Source organism: Petaurus breviceps, unplaced genomic scaffold, assembly GCF_028583685.1.
Source record: "Petaurus breviceps papuanus isolate PSGF00001 unplaced genomic scaffold, PetGlider_PUasm1.0 90775, whole genome shotgun sequence".
Taxonomy (NCBI): domain Eukaryota; kingdom Metazoa; phylum Chordata; class Mammalia; order Diprotodontia; family Petauridae; genus Petaurus; species Petaurus breviceps.
In genome coordinates, this window is record NW_027187342.1 from 3642491 (window position 1) to 3648292 (window position 5802).

Here is a 5802-nt window from a genome sequence, read left to right on the forward strand (position 1 = left end):
AATGAGGAGGTCAAACTAGGTGATCATTCAGGTCCCTTCCAACGGTAATACTCAGTTTCTAATACACTCCTTTCCCTCAAGTGCCTCATGCTTTACAGGGTGAGATAACATAGGTACCTCAATAACTAAAACATAGGTATAGTACTATTTCTGGGTTCCCTCCCCAGTTGGCACTGTCAGGTTGTGTGACCAGAGGCATGGCTGTTATCTCAGGTTCTCGGGGTATCCTTCAGGGTGGCTATCCACCTACCACTGCATCTTATGAGCTCCCACTGGTGTGCTTCCCCTTTATGATCAGCTGCTGTGTTCAATCGACTTTTAGAAAAGACATTCACTCAAATGGTATAGTAAGGACAGTAACTACAAAGAATTTTCTCGTAAACTGGGTTTTGTGCTTTCCCAAATATACCCACAGGGTCCAAAGAGAGGAAAGCAGGCATAAACTTAAAAGATAATGGCAACAAATATACATGATTAAGGTAACTCATAAGTCTGGGACATCTGTGCATAGGGTGTAATGATAAATGGCTTTCAGGGAAAAAAAATAAGTACCTAAGACATACTTTTAAATTTAATCTGCATTATTAATATTTCCTCCATCACTTTCCTAAGTCTGGACAATCAAAAAAAAAAGCAACAAAACAAATCCTTATTTGTAGTATTTGCTGATTTCTAAGGTATAAATGTGCACATTGAAAATTTAACAATGAGCTAGCAAAGGCTGGTTCCAGTACTCCCCTGCCTGGACCTCAATATCCTCTCATTCCCTGGAAAACTTTTGTGAATTTCACACAAGGTGTGGAATCATCAACTGACTCTGAAGCTAGGCTAGGGTTGGTTTATTCCCTATAGGGTGAGGTATCTTGGCTAGACAGATTCGAAGCTGGGTCAGGTAGGTCTCTCAGTTGCTGAGCTGGGCTGGGTTGGACAGTTTTCTCAGGACTTTGACTGGGCTACTACTGATTTCTCTGCTGGGCTCCTTGGGCTCAGTCTTTGATGGCCTGGCACAGACTTCACCACCTTTAACCTCCAGCTCCTGAGTACAGAAGTGCTCTTTTTAGCAAGGGTGATGCCTTAGCCTAGGATTGACAGAAATCTCTCCTTTTTGACTCCCCCAAGAATTTGTCTTTGAAGTCTGTCACCTCTAGGAAGGAGGTAGGAGAGGTCTAGTCTCTTCTATTTGACAGCTCTTCCTGTTTCAGAATGTCCTTTTACAAATATGTTCTCTTACTTCTAGTGAGGGAATTAGATTGCTCACATTCCCTTTGGGGTCTTATTCAAATGAATGGCAAAGGGCAAAGGTATTGAAGAAGTTGGTTTCCTGGTGCCTGGCACAGAGTTTTATTGTAGTTGTCATTTTTCAGTTTCTTCGTGACTCGTCATGACCCCATTTGGGGTTTTCTTGGCAAGGATACTGGAATGATTTGTCATTTCCTTCTCCAGCTCATTTTACAGATGAGGAAACTGAGTCAAAGAGTGACTTGCCTAAGGTCACACAGCTAGTAAATGTCTGAGGTCAGATTTGAACTGAGAAAGATGAGATTTCCTGACTCTAGGCCCAGCATGCTATCCACTATGCCACCTAGTTGCCCATCTGCCCTAGTTGGTACAGAGTAGGCACTTAATAATTGTTTATGGAATGAATGAAAAGACATCTCCTTTATATTTCAGTGTCACTTTTTTTCCCTGTCTGACCTTCAGCCTTGATGAAGTGTTGACAGGGTATACTCCTTACATAAGGCAGTATGTTTCAAAATGCTATAAATATAACACAAACAAAAGGTGGTTCTGAGTGAGGAGAGGACATTTCTTGTTGGCGAGGTCAGGGCTGACTTCATGACATTTGAGCCAAACTTCAATAGACAGATATGATAAGAAAGGAATACTATGCACAAAGTCATGGAAGCAGGAATGGGTAAAACACATTACTGCATGGGTTAGTAGCATTGGAGTCATTTGCTTTTCCTGAGACCTAGTGGTACTCCTCAAGCTATTTCATGTTACATGATATCTCATTCAGAGAAGTACACTGGGGAATTGGCCTTCGACAGAGCCTTCATCTTTGTTATGACCCTGAAGGGCATCCCCTTACTAATATTGCCCTTGGTTTTGGGCTTTTGGATTAACAAAAGCCCCTGGCTGTTTCTCACACAAGAAATTCCATCTATCAATTTGAGCAATTCCACTGGCTATCTGGCGTATCTGCAGTCCCTCCTTTCTCTTCTCTGTCTCCTTGTCTCACTGGCTTCCTTCAAGTCTCAGCTAAACTCTAACCTTTTGCAAGAAGTCTTTCTTGATTCCCTTTAATGCTAGTGTCTTTCTCCTGACATTATCCTTACTATATCTCGTATTTATCTTGTTTGTACACAGCTATTTTCGTGTTGTCTCCCCCATCAGAGGGAACTTTTTGGAAGCAGGGACTATGTCTTTTGTCTTTCTTTGTATACTCAGTGTTTAGCACAGCGCCTAGCACAAGGTAGATGATACATGCTTGTTCAATTGACTTGATCACAGATGCTATTGCAGGGAATGTAGAACAGAAGAAAAATTCTCAACTGAGAATTAGAAAAGCAGAACTCTAATTCTTTGGGTCTTGGTTTCTTCAAGTGAAAACTCTATGCTGTTACTTTATTGTGATCTTGGGCAATTTGCTTCCCCTCAGTTTTCTCTTCTGTAAAATGGATTGGTGAGAGAATAGTAAAAAGAGTGTAGGATTTGGAGTCAGAAGACCTTGGTTTGAATCCCAGCATGGTCATGTACCAGCTGTGTGACCTTGGGTAAGTCATTTATCTTCTCTGAGACTCAGTTTCCTCAACTATAAAGTGAGGGGATTGGGACAGATAATTTTTTGCCTCTGACATTTTATGACTGTATGATCCTTTCTATATTGTGGGGGCAGACTAACTGTTTTTGGCTGAGGTACAGGATGCTTTTCCTGTCTGTTGCAACCTTAGTCCTGTAGTGAATGAGCATGTTGAGTAGCTCACACTAAACAGTTGGTTAGGATCAAGTGTTGAAAGGATGGGGGAGTTGCTCACACATGTACCTTCCTACCAGGAAGTATAATGTATATCCTGGGCATCAAGCCATCAACACTGATGCTGTTATCATGACATTGGCATCTGTTTGGCAAAATTTCTTTATAGCCTAGAACACTTCATTTGGAGATCATTTAGACTAAGAATTGGAGATTGATGAGAGGCTGTGGGTTGTCATAGAAATAGCATGGTAGTCAGAAAACTGTTGTTTGAGTCCTGACTGTGTTATTTACTAACAATGTGACTTTAGGCAAATCACTTTCACCTCTCTCTGCCTCAGTTTCTGCATCTGTCAAATGGGGATAATGATATTTGCATTACTTATTTCAGAACTGTGGTGAGGAATATTTATAAACTCTAAGATACTATATATGTGTGTTCCTCTACTCCATTCTTGTACTAAGCCTCCCAGCAACATATTTAAGGTAGCCATTTCCCTCTCTGTTCTTCCCCATCACCCAGCAGTGACTCACTTGAACCTGAGACATTACATGAAGTATGGTTTTAAAACATTTGGAAAGAAAGCTTTCTTCCTTTTAGGTAAAATTTGAATAATTCTATACTTTTAATTCTTTGAACAAGTCTTCAAAAGTTATTGTCTGATATAGCCTATCAGAACAGTAAGAGGTTACGTATAGGAGAGATTCAATAGATATTGTGATCAACTGTGATTTTTTTTTTTTGTAAGTAAGGTGCTGTTCTGGTGTCCAGTTATAGAATTTAGGAGCATGGCAGCTCATTGACCCATTGAGCTTACTAAGAAAGTGAAAGATATCTAACCAACAACATTATAAAACTTATTTAGGATTGGGGAATCATCCTGTGTAGATGCTTCTGACATCCTCACCAGGAATAGAGATGCTTCAGTATTGATTCATCTATTAATTTGGTCCTGGGAACAGGGTCTAGCTCATTCTTAAGTGCTGTCAGTGCTGGCAAAAGAAAAATCTGTGAATATGCCAGCAAGCAGGTAGGCCTCAAAGACACACTGATAAACATCAGTGATGCACGTATACTTCTGTGGATCCGTGATCTCATCTCTGTGGGCACTCCCCCCTCCCCCTATTCTGGGTGATTCTGTCGGTGTCCTTTCAGAAATCCTCCAGACTTGATCTCTCCAATGTGTTAGAGGTCTCTCACTGGTTCTCTTCATATTTTGTGGATACCAGTGCAGGATGAAGGCTGTCCTCCATCTTTCTAAGTACGGTGATTTATGAAATAAACACATTAGTAGCCAGGATTATTATCATAGAAAGGAAAGATCTTTTGAATTCAGCCAGGGTTTCTTTCTGTGAGGGCTGATACTTAGCCTCAGAGGATATAACAATATACTCCAACATCCTTATTGTTGAGTATGGAGTTTTTAGGTTTGTGTGTATGTGTGTGGTCAGGGCTATAATACTACCTTTAAAATCTATTTAGTTTTTTTATATGTAATCAGCTGCTTAAAAGAGTTTACAAGACCTTTTCACATTGTATCTTCTTTTATAGGGTGGCTCATTTACAACAGGCTCCACAAAATTAACTATGGACCAAGTGCAAGGGGTTAGTATGAAATGATTCCACCTTGACAATACCTTTTAAATCAGACACCACTCTCTTCTTTTCCCTCTAAATTCTTGGATCACTGAGCATGGAGGCGGGGGCACACACTTCATCCTTCCCCATTAAAAACCTTGCTGCTTGGTTAGGCTTGTTGCAAGCTAAGTACTTTGCTTCGTGAAGGCAATTTATTTTTGATCCTTATTATTTTAGTGTGGGTGATGCAAGCCTCGAATAGCAGGGCACTTAGTCAGCTAGTGCCTTTTGAGTCTGAGGACGCTTCATTCATGCCAGTGAAGGAGAGAGCGTTGCGCGGCGGTGCCTGGGAGTACTCCAGCAGCTGTGTTCCCTAGGGGGAAGGCTGGCTGGGTTCTGGGTCCAGCCCTTTTCAGTCCAAGGCTTGGACTCCAGCATGGTAGTCATTTCCTAAAGCAAAATGCCGTTTTCCTTCACCTGCTCCATCCACCATCGCAGCAGCTCACTCGACATCCCACCCTGTGGCCCCCATCCCTTCCTTAAATTTTGCAGCTGGTTAAAACAGGAGATGCAAAAGCTTTCCAGGAGTGAGGCTGAGAACTCCCAGACTAGACTGGGAGAGAAATTAAAAAAAAAAAAAGAAGCAAAATAAAAATATGAGGGATTCCTGGGTGAAGTTGGGGAATGGAGTTAGGATGGGAGGAGGACGGATTGACAGTTACTCCCATCCCTTCCTTGGTAGACATCTCATCCTCTTCTCACTCCTCCTCACAGCTCAGCAGGTAAAACTAGGAGGTGACTGGGAAGCCAACTACTTGATCTTTTTAGCGCTGGGGTTCAGAAAAGGAGGAGGGAGAAAAAAGAAGAGGAAGAAAGATAAGAGTAGAGAGAATAGGAAAAGGGGAAAGAGAGAAGTGAAGGTTAAACTAGGACGGGAAAGGAGTAGAGCAGGAAGAAGGGAGACAGTCTAAAAGAAAAATGGAGAAGAAATAAGAGAGAAGGGAGAGGGAAGACAAAGGATAGAAATAGGGAGGAACAAAAAGGAGAAAAAGAAGGAAAGAGGAAAAAGTAAAAAAAGAGGGAAAAGGGAAAAGGAGAGGGGAAAGAGCAAAAAAGAAAAAAGGGAGAGAGGGAAGAACAAAAGGAGAAAGACAGGAGGGAGAGAATAGCAAAAAAGGAGAAAGGAGGGAAAACAGCAAATAGGAGGGAGAGAGGGAAGAGCAAAAAAGAGGGAAAGAGGGAAGAG